The sequence below is a fragment of the Chionomys nivalis genome, chromosome 12 (genome assembly GCF_950005125.1).
Source record: "Chionomys nivalis chromosome 12, mChiNiv1.1, whole genome shotgun sequence".
Lineage (NCBI taxonomy): Eukaryota > Metazoa > Chordata > Mammalia > Rodentia > Cricetidae > Chionomys > Chionomys nivalis.
The window spans coordinates 62,436,680-62,452,003 of record NC_080097.1 but is presented as its reverse complement, the minus strand read 5'-3'; positions in this window follow the sequence as shown (position 1 = coordinate 62,452,003).

The following is a 15,324-nucleotide window of genomic DNA, read 5'->3' as shown; positions in this document are numbered from 1 at the left end:
GGAAGTTAGGATGTGTCTAAGACAGAACTAGGACAGCTAGCTGTGTTTGCTGTGGAGAGTTCACCTCTCAGCTTTGTGTCCAACAAGGAGGAAATAAGCACATGTGTTGACACCAGTTTGCTTTTGGCACATTCCATGTTATACACCATTACAGAAGAACTATTTGTGCTTACTCTCAATGGTTTACTCTTGTATCTGTAGCCAGTCTGAAACCTCTATAAGAATCCTTTTTATCCTCACAATAAGTTACAAGTATCCTGTGAATCTTTATCATTTGCTAAAGGCAAATTCTAGTTTATTATTAATCTAAACTGATCAGGCCAGCACTAGAAAATGAGGAACAAGAAGCTTGGGTATTTTATACTGCTTGAAATTGGTCCCGTCTTTGATTATTTAAAATACCAGAGCATTGCTGGCCACGCTGCTATTGTCACCCATCTTGCAGGAAGATCGAGTCAGTGTACCAATTCACCTGACCTCTGTGTGGGGGAATTGTTATTCTGCACCATTGCAGCTGTTCTGTAGAAGTGTGTTCCTAGCAGATATCCTAATACACACACAGATTGCATCTCTGGTCTTGAAAATACATGATCAAGATGTTCTGATAAATAAATGACAGAACTCACACAGGTTTAGTGCTACTGTTGGTGGAGGATGACTTACTGAAGTCTGATGGATTTTCATTTGAAATAAAACCCACAACAAAGATTTGAAGCACTGGGACAGAATGAGAAGTTAAAAGGCATGTGTGGAAACATTCATCCAAGATAGTAGTTTTGTGGTTGTCCTCAGAATCCTACATATTTTACTCTACTTGTTGAAGATGTAGGCATAGAAGGAGGGAGGAGAAGGATCTGTTTGCAAAGTGGATATTTATCTCTTTGCTCTGATTGTCTTTCCTTCTTGGCATTCCTAAAAGTGGATCCACGTGAGCCTTGCAGTTTCTTCCACAGCTTTCTTCCCTGACCTTTTGATTCATTTTACAGTGGGAATTTCCTGGATCCTTCTGATGTTTTAAATTGAACTTCTGAGGACTTTGGTGTGGAGCAGTATTCCAAGGAATATGAGATTGAAACTGAGTATTTCATGAAATTTCCTGATTGTGGGGGTGATAATGGTATAAAAATGGTTAGAACACATTTTATGATTTCTGATTTTTCTTTTTGCATTCAAAACTCTTCAGAATACTTGCCACATCCAATCTTAAACTACTTCACTACAGGGAAACTTACAAAATAGTTCTGTGTGCACAGTTTATCTGTAAGATAAGCTGGTGGAGTAAAATCAGTAATAAAAATATTTTTCTTACCGTGCTTTTGGGATGAAAAATTTTATATACAGCATTTGCTTTTTATGTCAAAATACAAGGGTTTTCTCTATTTATGTATCTATATGATCTAACACTTATTCTGGATTCACACAGATTAATCCTCTGGCTTCTCTAGCCTAGCCTCAAAAACTTCTTTATAAGTGAAGGAGCAAAATTTTGTATGATTTACAACATCTGTTTTAAACATGTACCGTTTCACCTCTTGTTCACAGTTTTGTCTTCAGGGTCTGAACTCCCTGATTCAACTGTAATAAATGGAGTTTTGACCTTTGCCCTGACAAGACAAGAGTGTGGCCAACTGAGGCAGGTACAGAGTGAAACAAATGTCTAGACCAGTGCAGTCCTTTGAAAGGAATCCTGGGAAGATAACATCTGAGGCTGACACATTTTCATACAGAGATGAAATACCCTTGTGAGGTAGGTTCTGACAATACCTTTTAGAAGCTGTGATCATCAAACTGTCATGTGTTTCAAGGAACAGATCCTTTCATACCAAACTGCTTTTGGAAACTATGTTCAAAATGGTGTCTACGACATATCTTTCATCTTATACCCATTCTTGTCCTTTATTTTTCAAACAAATCAATGAATCTCAGAGTTAATCTTTTAAAGAATGGGTATACAATGTATATTAGTGAAATAAGGGCATACCTGTGCTTTGTTTTCAAGGAACTTGGATCATTCTGAAGAGTCAAAGTAAAGAAATTGTTTACCAAGAGAAATAAAACTCAGGACCAATAATTTACTGTGTTTCTCATGCTCTCTGAGACAGAGTCTTTCTTTGTAGCCCAGATTTGTTTGTCTGAAATTCACAGTACTCTTGTTTCAGCTTCTCAAGTGTTGGCATTGCAGATGTAGGCTGCTCGGTCCTGCTCGAAGGAAACTTTGCTCAAAGAATATCCTGGACAATGAAATAGAGCGGCAGGAGGGGAAGTACTGTCTATTACTGCAGATTTTGAAAACATTTGCAGATCCACTTTGTGCTTAGTTGTAGAGTCGTAATGAAACATTGTCAGTTACCTCAATAAGTGAGTTTTGAGAACATTTACAGGCATGGAAAGATGCCCAAATAGATTTATTAGATTTACTAAAAGTGTTCCTTTTTTATTGTCTGCCTTCAAACAAACATGGCTATTTTGATTGTCAAGTTGACTACATCGGAATTAAATAAAATCCAAAACTGTCTGGCCAAACCTGTAAGAGAATATTTGCTCAATTCAATCGCTTGAAGTAGAAAGATCCACTCCTACTCTGAGTCTTTGGAGGGGGGAAGACATAGCTTTAATCCAGGTCTTGTGATGTGGGGACCAACCTGTAGTCAGGGCCACACATTCTTTCAGAAGCCTAGATAAAGATCATGGAAAAGGGGAACCTTTCTGTGTCTGCTTGCTCTTGCCCTTGCTAGAATTTCCATTCCTTTACTATAATTAGAGCCTACTTCTTCAGGATTCCAACATATACTGAACAGCGGCTGAGACATTCAGTCTTGTAGACATAAAACTACTTGATTCTTGAACCTAGCATTCATAAGCAGCCATTATTGGAATAACTAGACTACAACCTAAAAGCATAATAAGAAATTCCTTCTCTATACATACAGAGAGATTCATTCTATAAATTCTGTTAATCTAGAAAATCCTGACTAATACAATTGCTCATGTTGCTTTTAAAGAATAAAAATTAAATGTTAACACCAAGCTCAAGATATCCAGATGTCTAAGAGGACATTCCACCCACAGCAAGTTGACTGTAAAAGCTCAGTCAGAGGAATCCAGGCACCTGTGGACATTCTCCTATTCCCATGCTGTTTTTAATTAGAATATTATCAAAATGTAAATATTTGTTTATCAAGATTCTAATGCACTATGGAATTCTCACTTCAAGCACTGAGAAAGAGGGTCATGGAGGCCAGCATGAGCTACAAAGAGAGATACTTCCTTAATAAACAAAAGGATAAAGTGAAAAGAGGGAGTGTGTTGGAGGGAAGGAGAGAGGACCAAAGAAGAAAGACAAGAAATGGAGGGAAGAGGAAGAAAGAGAAAATCAGTGCCACAGAAAAGGTTGATCTTTTTATGTAGCTCAAAATTGTTTCAATTCCTCTCCCTGTAAATTTTTGAGAATTGGGAGCAAATACTATTATATTTTGTCTTCTTCCCTAGGTAATAGGTAATAAGCAGGGGATCATGCCACATGAGTTATGCTTCTTTTCAACACTGAATTAAGTTCCACAATCAGTCAATAAGAAAGTGTTTGTTGTTGTTGTTGTTTCCAGACAGGGTTTCTCTGTGTAACAGTCCTAGCTGTCCTGAAACTACCTCTTGTAAGCCAGGCTGGCCTTGAACTCACAGAGATCCACCTGCCTCTGACTACTGAGTACTGTGATTAAAGGTGTGTACCACCACCAACCAGCATAGCAAGCATTTTATTGTTTGTTTGTTTGTTTGTTTGTTTGTTTTTTGACCTGCAGAAGGTATGGAGTATAATGCAAGGGTATGCTTAGAGAGCTTGAATTGATTAGACAAGAAAAGGTCATCTATTAATAAACATTATTAATTCTACACAGCATCAAATTTCCCACCTTCTTCATCAGTGTTCTCAAAGTGGCATTTCATTTCATCTTCTCTCTTCATCCTAGCTAGGTCACCATCTGATGACGTCCAGGTGAAACACTAATGTCTTATTACAGTTAAGTGTGTGGAGCTGCCTTCCCCCTAGAAAGGAGCTCCTTGAAGTGAGGCCCTGTGCTGTAAATAGTCTCCCATCTCCCACAACACCTACAACAGCACCTGACAGCTGCTGTCCAAAAAGGGCTCAATGACTAATTCCGTCCAGGAGCTCACAGTAAAATAGGTGTGGACGGCTGTAGTGCATGTACTTTACAACCGACATCTGAACCTCAGGTAAAGGCAACTGTGGCCAATCTCAGCATGAAGAATCTTAATGCCTGACAAAGGAGACCAGCTCAGGTGTAATTGGCTCTGACACATGGGGTTTAATTAGTTGTTTTTTTCTTTACATCCTATGAAAGGAGGTTGGTTCATGCACATGTGTGTGGTGTCTGAAACCAGAGAACAAAGCCATCTGTTGCTTTAATTCCCTTTCTGAACACAAGTCTACGATCTTTTTTATTGGTGAAAATTGTGTTTGTTTAAAGAGTAGCTGTGAATGAACATGAAGTACTCCATGTATAAGACTTTAAAAGGGGTGGGGGAGAAAAGAGAAGAAAGCTTTGCTTCAGACTGAATCTAGAATTCAAACATTATGCAGACTCAAATCCTTTGCCACAGCCAGAGCAATGCTTTGTTTTATTTGTTCTTTCTGAAGACCTGAAACATAAAGTAGACATAAAACATTCACTTCACAGAATCAGATCAAAGCAATTCTTCTCTAGTTTGTTTACAAAAAGAAATAATGCCAAGGGGTGAAGGGGAATCAGAATGATTGAAAGCCTGTCTCATACCAAGATAATTATTTACTTTGGGAAGTGTCTAATACGTGAGGTATCCACACAGGGGACAGATAAACTTGTCCCCATAAGAGTCCCAGCAAAAACAAATGGAGTGGTCATATGACAACCTTCTTTCCTCTCCCTCCTGCTTTTAGAAGTGTTCTGTGAGTGGGATTCAGTTAGTGACATATTTTCTTACCTTCTCTTGTAAAAGGCACTTTAAGGCACTCACAGTTGTAGCTTCTGCTTAGCTTATGACACTCTTCCCACATCAGGTTATTCTCAGTTCAGGAAACAAAACAACAAACAAACAAAATCTCAGCCAAGTTTTCTCTTGCTCTTCTCCATTTTCCGTTTTGATTTTATTTCTCTGATTTCTTTTCTTATGCTCCATTGACTTCCCAAATTCGGACATTGCTAATTTCAATTTTAATGTCTTCTTCAGTGTATACTGTAGGAATGACTGAGCTCATTGGTCCAATCCAAGTTTCTGAGTCTTTAATTCTAGACAACACAGAGCTCCTGTGTTGTAGGCAGTTTTAGGAGCTTAGCAGAATCTTGTACAATATAATGTATTGTTTGTCTACACACTATTCATTCATTCATTCATTCATTTTCCAAACTGGGTGCAGTGTTCCTCCTCTCATCTCAGTTCCTTTCCTTCAGTCCTATCTGTTCCCACCACCTGCAATCCACGCCTATATTTCTGTTCAGGAAAGTGCAGATCTCACACAGATATCAACAAAACATGGCTTATCAAGTTGCTGTAAGACTAAATACTTCCCTGTTGACAGAGGTTTCTGTCCCACCCGATCCCACACCATTCAGCCCCAAAGAAACACACAGAGGCCTACATTAATTTTAAGCTAGTTGACCTATTAGCTCAGATTTTATTATTAACTAATTCTTACATTTTACATTAACTCATAATTCTTATCTGTGTTAGCTATGTGGCTTGGTACCTTTCATCAGTGAGGCATTCTCATCTTGCTTCCTCTATGTCTGGGTGATGACTGCAGACTGAGTCTTTCCTCTTCCCAGAGTTTTTCTGTTCTTGTCACCCTGCCTATACTTCCTGCCTGTCTACTGGCCAATCAGCATTTTATTAAAACAATACAAGTGACAAATCTTTACAGGATATAAGACAATTGTCCTATAGCATTCCCCCCTTTTTTTCAAAACAAAAACTCAGAATCTGATCTTCTTTGTTTAGCTGTTTTCATGAACATTATCCATAACAGCTTGTAGCCAACACTCTAAACAAACAAAAAAAATTCATAATCCATTTTTTGGGAATGTGGGCATAGTTTTCTAGACTACTTCCTGCTGATTGGGGGTGCTGGTAATCTTATGGGGACCTAAAGAAAATTTAGAATTATGGTCAAATCCTGACTAGAATATTCTATGAGGCTTGATCATCTCATCCAGCAGTCTTGAGGTTGTTCTGGATGTAGAACTCAGACATCTGGGTCATTCATTCCTACCGGAGATTTCTCAGGGGGCGGGGAAAGGGTCTTCCTTGATCAAACCTGATTTTTCTTAAGCCAGAATGAATCCACAGCCTCTCATTTCCTGTGGAAACAAAAGCAAAACCTCTTATACAAAGTAACATATATTTTGACTTAAAGTTTAAAGTCAAGGCTTTTTAAAAATACGTGTGTCAGATTACTCCAGGTGCATATATAATCAAATGTCTTTTAGCAGTTGTTGCTTCTTCCTCAGCTATCAAGCAATTCAAAGACAACACAATAACGTACAGTATCCAGATTCTTTGCATAGTTTCCATCTTTATATAGCTTTGTTTTAAACTCTATTTCTTTTTATTTTTAATTTTTGTTTTTTTGAGACAGAGTTTCTCTGTGTATCTTGGGCTGTCCTGGAACCTACTCTGTAGATTAGGCTGTCCTTGAACTCACAGAGATCCACCTGCTTCTGCCTCCCAAGTGCTGGGATTAAAGGTGTGTGCCACCATGCCCATCTATGCTTTCTTTTTTTTGTTAAAGTACTTTATCCTTTTTATTTTCTCTCCCAAGCATACATATATTTTTAACCCATTCTAAACCATTTAGAGGTTTTTTTTATCTGACTCTATTTTCACTGTATATCTTTCTTTTTCTGACCACATGTGTCTTTAGTTTGCTAAGTAACATGGCTAGGATTAAAGCTGTGGTTTTGATAGCTGGATCCACCCCATTCCTTAGCTTTCTGAGAGTCTAGCCTCCCTGGCAGAGGTCCTGGCTGGAGCCATGTTTATTGCCACAACTCTATAGAGTTTCAAGGTCCATGCCACTACCAAGAAGCCTGCTGTCAGCTATTCATAAACACCACTTAAGTGTTTTGTGATGGGGCCTCTTAAAAGAGCTGCAATGGTTTTACAGCTGAAGCTGAGTCAGGATGCCTTTCTTAAATGATATGCACTTGCCTCTAGCAAACAGACCCACCTGAGAAAATGCTGCTACCAAGAAATTGTGCTTAACTCTGTTCCTTTGTTTCTAGAATTACTTCCCAAGCTTTCTCAGGTTTTATGTGGATATAATCACCCCACATTAGACACCATTTTTTTTTTTTTTGGCTGAGGTTTCTGTCTCACCTGGTCCCATAGCCATTCAGTCCCAAAGAAACACATACAGGCCTACATTAATTATAAACTGGTTGGCCTATTAGCTCAGATTTTCTTATTAACTAATTCTTACATCTTTACATTAACCCATAATTCTTGTCTGTGTCAGCCACATGGCTTGGAACCTTTTATCAGTGAGGCATTCTCATCTTGCTTCCTCTGTGCCTGGGTGATGACTGCAGACTGAACCTTTCCTCTTCCCAGAGTTCTCTTGTTCTTGTTGCCCCACCTATACTTTCTACCCGGTCACCCTGCCTATACTTCCTGCCAGTCTACTGGCCAATCCGCATTTTATTTAAACAATACAAGTGAGAAAACTTTACAGGGTACAAGACCATTGTCCCACAGCACCTCCCCATGTGTTAAGGCTGGGCAACGTGACCTAGTATGAAGAGTAGGATTCCAAAAGCCAGTAAAAGAGTCAGAGACCACCCTTTCTCCCACCATTAGGAGTTCCATAAAAGGACCAAGCTATCAAGCTACACAATTGCCACATATATGCAGAGTGTCTAGGTCAATTCTGTGCAGGATCCCTGGTTGTCAGTTCAGTCTCCATGTCTCCTATGAGCCCAGATTAGTTGATTCTGTGAATTTTTTCATTGTGTCCTTTACCTCTCTGGCTCCTACAATCGTTCCCTCTTCTCTTCTGAAGGAACTCCCAAGTTCTGTCTAATGTTAGGGTCCACATCTGTTTTGAACAGTTGCTGGATAAATCATCACTTTCTAAGGCACATTCTTTTTCCCAAGGTGTAAAAGTAAGCAATTGGCCTCATCTCTTCTACGGCTTCCTCCACCTGAGGAAACATGGTAGCACAAAAGAATGTAAAGGAGATAATAAAGCCATGCAAACAATGATATTCCTTGTTAGCAATCATGAGAAACTTGAGAACCTAAGAGGAATACTTCCCTTTGAAGAGATAGAAGCAGGGCACAGCTTCCACTATCAGACTGCATAGCCATACTAGCATAACTACACTCGTCAATGTAACAAAATTTCCACTTACATGACAAAGATCTCATCATCTTAAGCTATTTTTCCAAGTCTGCCTGTTGCTCTCCCCTTTCCAGACCCCCCCCCATTCCTCCTTCACTGCCACCATGCGAAAACAAAAGAAAACAAAACAAAAAAAAAAAACAGTTAAATCTGGCTTGTGCTATTGGATGAGACGCATTCCCTCAAAAGTCATATAATTAAATTCTGATGCCAACATAATGGAGACTGTATTCATAAGTGAGGTCTTTAGAGGTGTGTTAAATTAAAATCCCATCCAAATAATTCTTGTTTTTATTTTTAAAATTATGAAGAGAATAAAGACTGTGAACACAATAGGTCATCTGTGCAAAGTCACAGAGAGCAGCCATCTACAAGTCAAGAAAGGTGAGTTGGAAGATGCTAGTCCTGCTGATTCCTTGATCTTGAACTCTATTCCCAGGAGGGGTAAGGAAACAAGAATAGTAAGTTGTTTGAGGTTCCCAGTCTGTAGACAATGCTTTGGGATACAGCCCTAATGTAGACGTGTCTTGGTATGTTTGGGCATCCTTTTTGATTTGGCTCCCAAACTCAGTATTTTATTTTTTTAAAACGGTACTAGTGTCTTGCCTGTTTGTATGTATGCACATGCCTGGTAACTTTAAAGATCAGAAGGCTACACTGGATCACCAGAAACTGGAGTTATGGATGATTATGAGTTACCATGTGGGTCCTGGGAAACCAACCTGGATCTTCTGCAAGATTAACAAATTCTCTTAACTGCTGAGCCATCTGTCTAGCTCCATATACAAATATTTTAAACAGACTCCATAATGAAGGAAGATAGTGGTATTGTCTTTATTGGAATAAACCAATAAACATGTTATTTGATCTAAACCAGCAGTTCTCAACCTGTGGGTTATGACCTCTTTGGTAAATCTCTATCTCCAAATGTATTTATATTATGATTCATAACAGTAGTGAAATTACAGTTATGAAGTAGCAACAAAAATAATTTTATGGTTGGGAGTCACTACAACATGAGAACCACTGCTTTCAGCAGAAGTACTAAGTATTTAGTTTCTAACGAGGAAAACAATTGCAATGTTTTAGGATTTTTGGAGGCTTCTTTTTGAAAGAGATTCTCATATAGATTTCACTGGCTTTGACCTTTGTGTGTAGCCAAGAATGACTAGATCTTCTGGCCCCACCTCTTTCTACCATATAGAGCAGTGCAGATGGTTTCTGCCATTGCTACTGGAGATGGAATGCAGAGCTCCGTGCATGCTGGGGCAACCACTCTAACAAGTTACAACTCCAGCTCTATTAAGGCGAAATTAGATAAGTGTGACTACAAAGCACAGCATTTTTCACGTCCATTACACACACATACTGTTGCTTGAAACACGGCAGACCTAGGAGGTAAGGTATAGGTTTTCACCTGTAGGTGGGAATGTGTCCTGCATTGGTGGTTAAAGGATTGTTTTCTAAGAAAATTTCCGAACAAAATAAATTGGATCTATCAACATCTCTCTATTTAGATTTCAGGTTATCTTAGAAAGTGCTTTCTCGGGGAGAGATTTTAGAGTGGCAGTTTGGATATCATTCTATAGCATTTTTCTGGATTTTTTTCAAACAAATTTAATCAATAAGACTCTTGATTTAACTAAGTACATTGATCTGTTCCCAGTAGGTTCTCATTAGTAGCAAAATTTTCTGCAAGTGGAAATATTCTTAAGCAGGCAGAAAACATTGCTGATTGCTAAAATGATGCTGTTACTTAAATGATTTAGCATCCTATGAACTTTCATGCAACTAGAACCAATTACATTGCTGAAAATAAGTTGCCATTGTCAGTACCTGCCTGCCAGACATATTCAATAAAATTATTGCATTTCAAGATTCTGAAAATATTATAAAGTGGTAGAACTGCTTCTCATGTGCTCCAGTTTTTTATTTACTGAATGAGATGTTATAAGCATGAGACATTGTCCCATACCAAAGTAAAGCACATGCGGCAACCCAAATCTCTACATTTGTAATTAAAGACCCTTAGCTTCCTGTCCAGGACCAACCTCAATGGCAACACTCCATTTTAGAGGGCAAGAAACACATTCACTGAGTTAACTGAAAATGAGCTTCACAACAAAGTCTTCTAACGTTCACCAATGCCTCTGTGCTTCTTATACTGTTCCATTTTCTGACTTCAGTGCTTGCCTCTACTTGCCCTTTGTTTGCCTATGGCTGCTTACTCATCTTTCCATACTGACTTCCGGTTCCAATCTAGAATGCAGAAGCAGACAAGTAGGAGAAATCAGTCCCTGAGAGGAAGGAGCAAGGATATAAAGACATATGGGTGCCTTGTTGGTCATTGGCCCTGACCAGCAGCTAGCCAGAAAGATAGGGAGTGAATTCTAGAAATCCTGTGAGCTCGCAAGGGGATCCCAAGCCCCAGAAAGGGTCACCCTCTAACTTGACTGGATTTAAACTCTGTAGTCCAACCATACACCATAAACTAACCCAGGAGAATTGCTTTTAAGCCACTAAATGAATGTATGACTATTTATTATGTAACACTAGAAAACTATGCATGATCTACAGCTCATGGCTCCATAGTCTGTATCTCTTTGGAGTCTCACAGCCTGAATTCCATAAATATATGTATAAATATTGTAAACAGAAATAAAAAATATAATTTGAACTTGTATCAATATACAACAAAACTATACCATTGCAAATTATCCATAAATAATAGCTCACAAGTATTTACTCTATTACCCACTATTATTATCCCTTTTTTTGAACCTACATAGTTTCCACCCATAAATGGTATTTCCAACCCTGAGGACAAACATTTTTGGGAGGGAGGCGCCATCTGTCATGGGGACAATGTTCTTTTTATGGGATGCTGCAAAAGTAAAGTGATGGTTAAGTTTCAAGATTACTGTCTAGTGTAGTTGCAAATGATTTCCAAGCAGTCAATAGGGTTTCTTTCAAGTTCTTCTTTGGAGTTCTGGCCAGAATGTCATGAGAAGATGCACCATTTTAGCAGCTGGTATCCAAAAAACAGTGTTATAGTAGTGCTATTAGTATCATGATGTCATCTCAACCAGGTGGAGTTGTTGTTGTGGGGCCCCATCTTTTTTCTGGAAACTTTAAAGATTACTGTAGGAAAATACATTGTTCATTGTGGAAAACTTAAACATTATTCATAGAGACATATATTTAATAAAGAATACGATATAGACAAAATAGACATGGCGAAAGTAAATTTTTTTAAAGTCTTTTTTCTGTCCCATATCAGATGACTCCCAATATGAGACAGAAACTCTGAATGTTTCTTTTAACAATGAGCTTTAATTTAGAGAAGTACAGAGACATTTTCCAACTCCAAAGTCAGCTCTATATATTGTGCATATGTTTTTCTCTCAGGGTTCCAGAAAGCCACGCCTCGTCCTTGGATCCACCTCTTAAAGATGATTGTTTAACAAAGTTTCCCCCATCATTTGCTTTTTGTTTTGTTGTAATTAATTCATATATTTTTAGTTTTTTGAAATGGTATCTCACTATCCAGGCTTCATGCTCCCTCTGTAGCTCAAGCTGACATCCAACTCATGATTTTCTTGCCACAACCTCCCAGATTACAGGTTTATGTCATAATGTAAAAGTATGGTTTTTTTTTAAGAAAAAATTAAACTACTTCCAAAGATTAAAAAAATAAAGAAGTTGTTTTGACCTATGGAGGGGCAGAATATAGCAATGTAGAAATCCAAGCAGAGATAGAGGAAAGAAGGTGGAGTCAAGCAGATGCTATGTAGCTGTCAAAGGAGAAAAACACTAAAACCTTGCTGGGAATCACAGCCTTGTGGTGCTACACAGATTAATAGAAATGGGTTAATTAAGATGTAAGAACTAGATAGAAATATGCCTGACCCTTCGGCCAACCAGAGTTGTAATTAATATATTTTTTGCGTGATTATTTGTGTCTGAGTGGCTGGAAAATGAAAAAGCACATAGCACCTTGAAGGACTGCCCAGCCAGGAGCACACTAAGACCGCCTTCTGAATGGCCAGATAAGAATATTGTCTCCTCTCCAGAACTGCTAAACTACACTAACCAAATCTGCTACATTGAGCTTCAGTCTATCACAAGCAACTTGTCCACCTTGCCGCCTACACTCTCAGCTCTAAGCTGGTTGCACAGATCTTTAGTATCCGACGAGACCACCTCATCAGGCAACATGTCCAGAAGGCATTCTTTCCTAACAGACCTGAGATGGCCAATGCCATCCGTTCCATCTGAAGATCCTCATGTCCCTTTGCTCTCTCTACCCATTCTCTTCCAAGTCTAGGGCTCACCATTGTTCTCCCTCCTATGTTATTCTATACTTGAAAAATTGTGCTTCCACTACTGTAGATTTCTCTATAATTACCCTCGTATCTGAAGCAACCAGAAATGTTACTGAGGTGGCTGGGATATGTGTCATAAATATCTAATACCTACCATCAACATAATAATATGAGACGAAGGTATAATAGATACACGGGATGATAAATACCTTTATATGTAAAGATAAATATTATGCATGATACATGCACAAATGATTGTAATAAAAATTTTAATTAAAACCAAAATTGACTACATTATTTTGGGACTGAAATTTGACTCCTTTAACAGCCACCAATATGATTGGGCACATAATTATCACCAGGGTTCTCAATATTCTCTTTTCTCTATGGAAAAATTTTAAACGTTTACTTATACTATAGGCATTTTGTCTTCAAGCTAGCTGCCCTCTAAGGTAGCAGCTCCTTACATAGGTTAGGGTGTGAATTTGAGATGATTCCAAACATTTACACAGAGCTATACTTTGGTATTTGGTGTTCCCCCAAGATCCCAAAGTGCTAAAGACTTGGTCCATAATGTGACATGATTGGGAGGTGATAGCTTGTCCTTAAGTTCCTGGGGACATGTTCCTCAGAGGACTATGAAACCCCATTCTTTCCCTCTTTCCCTTTGCTCCTAGTAAACAGTATATGCAATTCCTGTTTCATGACTCCCACAGGCATAAGCTGCCTCACCACAGGCCCCAAAGCAGTGGGGCCAATCATGGGTTGAACCTCCCAAAACTGTAAGCCAAAATAAGTCTGTTTCCTTTATAATCTATTTTTGTTGATTATTTTGTTACCTTTGTGGGAAGTAAGCTCATACACATAGTTTGCTGTATAAGTAGCGGGCGTTTTACTATGATAAAAACATGGCCTTTGACCTCCATCCCTGACTGAGTGTTAGCTTGTCAGACTCCCAAGTGAGCATTATTATCAAGAGAAGATGATGGAGGGATGGGCATGAGCCAAGAATGTGTGAAAGCAGAAAAGCTACCAAGAATTTTCTTCACTTACTCAAAATTTTAATTGCAAACAAATTATTAAAGAGTAAAAACGAAAAAGCATATTAACCTCAAGTACCGGTCCCAAAACAAAAACTCAAGATGATGACAGGCAGAGCAAGAGCTTTGACAGTAACTTCGAACTCTTCTGTGAAGCCTTGCTTCCCGTTACTGGCATTGCTTTTCAGTGCTGTGGAACTGTGGCTGTTTTAACAGATCTCCACTCTGTTGCCAAACTCTCTGTCTCATTCAAAATACCATCTCTAAAACTAACAACCCAAGTCAGTTAACTTAAAAAAATTATTTTGGCTCACAGTGTTGGAGGTTCTAATTGAAAATGGACTGATTCCAATTTTGGGGATTTTGATGACCACAAACACATCAAGAGGGAGTGTTGAATAAAACACTCACCTCATGAACGAGAAAATAGCACAAGAGAGGTACAGGGTCCCACAATAGCTTCAGGGGTATGCCTCCACTGACCCAAGAGCACACTACTGAAGCTCTCTCTATTGCGAAGATGCTGCCAATTCCCAAAAGCTTTGTTGCCTTAGTTTGTCCTCTATTGCTGTGACTATAACTACTTCAAAAACAACTCGGGAGGAAAAGGCTTATTTCAGTCTATAGTTGTGGTCCACCATGAAGACAAGTCAGACACTTGGAAGCAGGGACTGAAGCAGTGGCCACGGATGAGCCCTATGCAATTACTATCTTGGTTTGTTCAGCCTGCTTTTTGATACAACCAGAACCCCTTTCTCAGGGGTGGTATCATGTACAATGGGTTGGGTCCTCCTCCATCAAATGCTTCATTCCTCAGTTGGGGTTTCCTCTTTGTAGATGACCCTTGCTTGTGTCAAGTTGACAAAACAAACAAACAAACAAACAAAACCCCACCTAACTAGCACAGGGAATATTCAATACCCAAGTTGTATAGCAGTGTCCTCTCCCAGAGTGTATGTCTCAAACTTTTATTAGATTTTATATCCACAGGGGCCTGTTTCCATCATAATTGGGGAACTAGACACCAATGTTTTCTGTTTGTTTGTTTTATAAGGGATAGAATCTGTTTTCCAGGTGCCCCAAACTCCTAGGCTCAACTGATCTTCTTGCTGCAGCCTCCCAAATATCTAGGACTATGGTATAATAATTGTAGAGGAGTGGGGACCCTACGGCTCAGGAGAGCCTTCCCCGGACTGGGCTGCAACTGGGATGTAGTGGGACCGCTACAGGCAGGACCAAGCGGTGGCCTAGCTCCCACTCCGCAGACGGTGGGGCCCATCTGTTGCGCCCCCACTCTGCCCGGATGGTCTCCCCAGAGGTGGCACAGTGAACTTGCTCAGGGCCATGACCGGACACAATTGGTGATTACAGCTGCCTTCTAAAAGTTAATTCTTGTCAACTCCTCTCAATTTTAAAAGAAAATGCCTGTTTGATCGCATGCTCCATCAGTCCCAGTTAAGCTGGCCTTGGTGAGCTCCCATCAGATCTGACTTCCTTGCTCATCTTCTCCTTCCTTCTGCTCTTCCTTTGGACCTTGGGAGCTCAGTCCAGTGCTCCAATGTGGGTC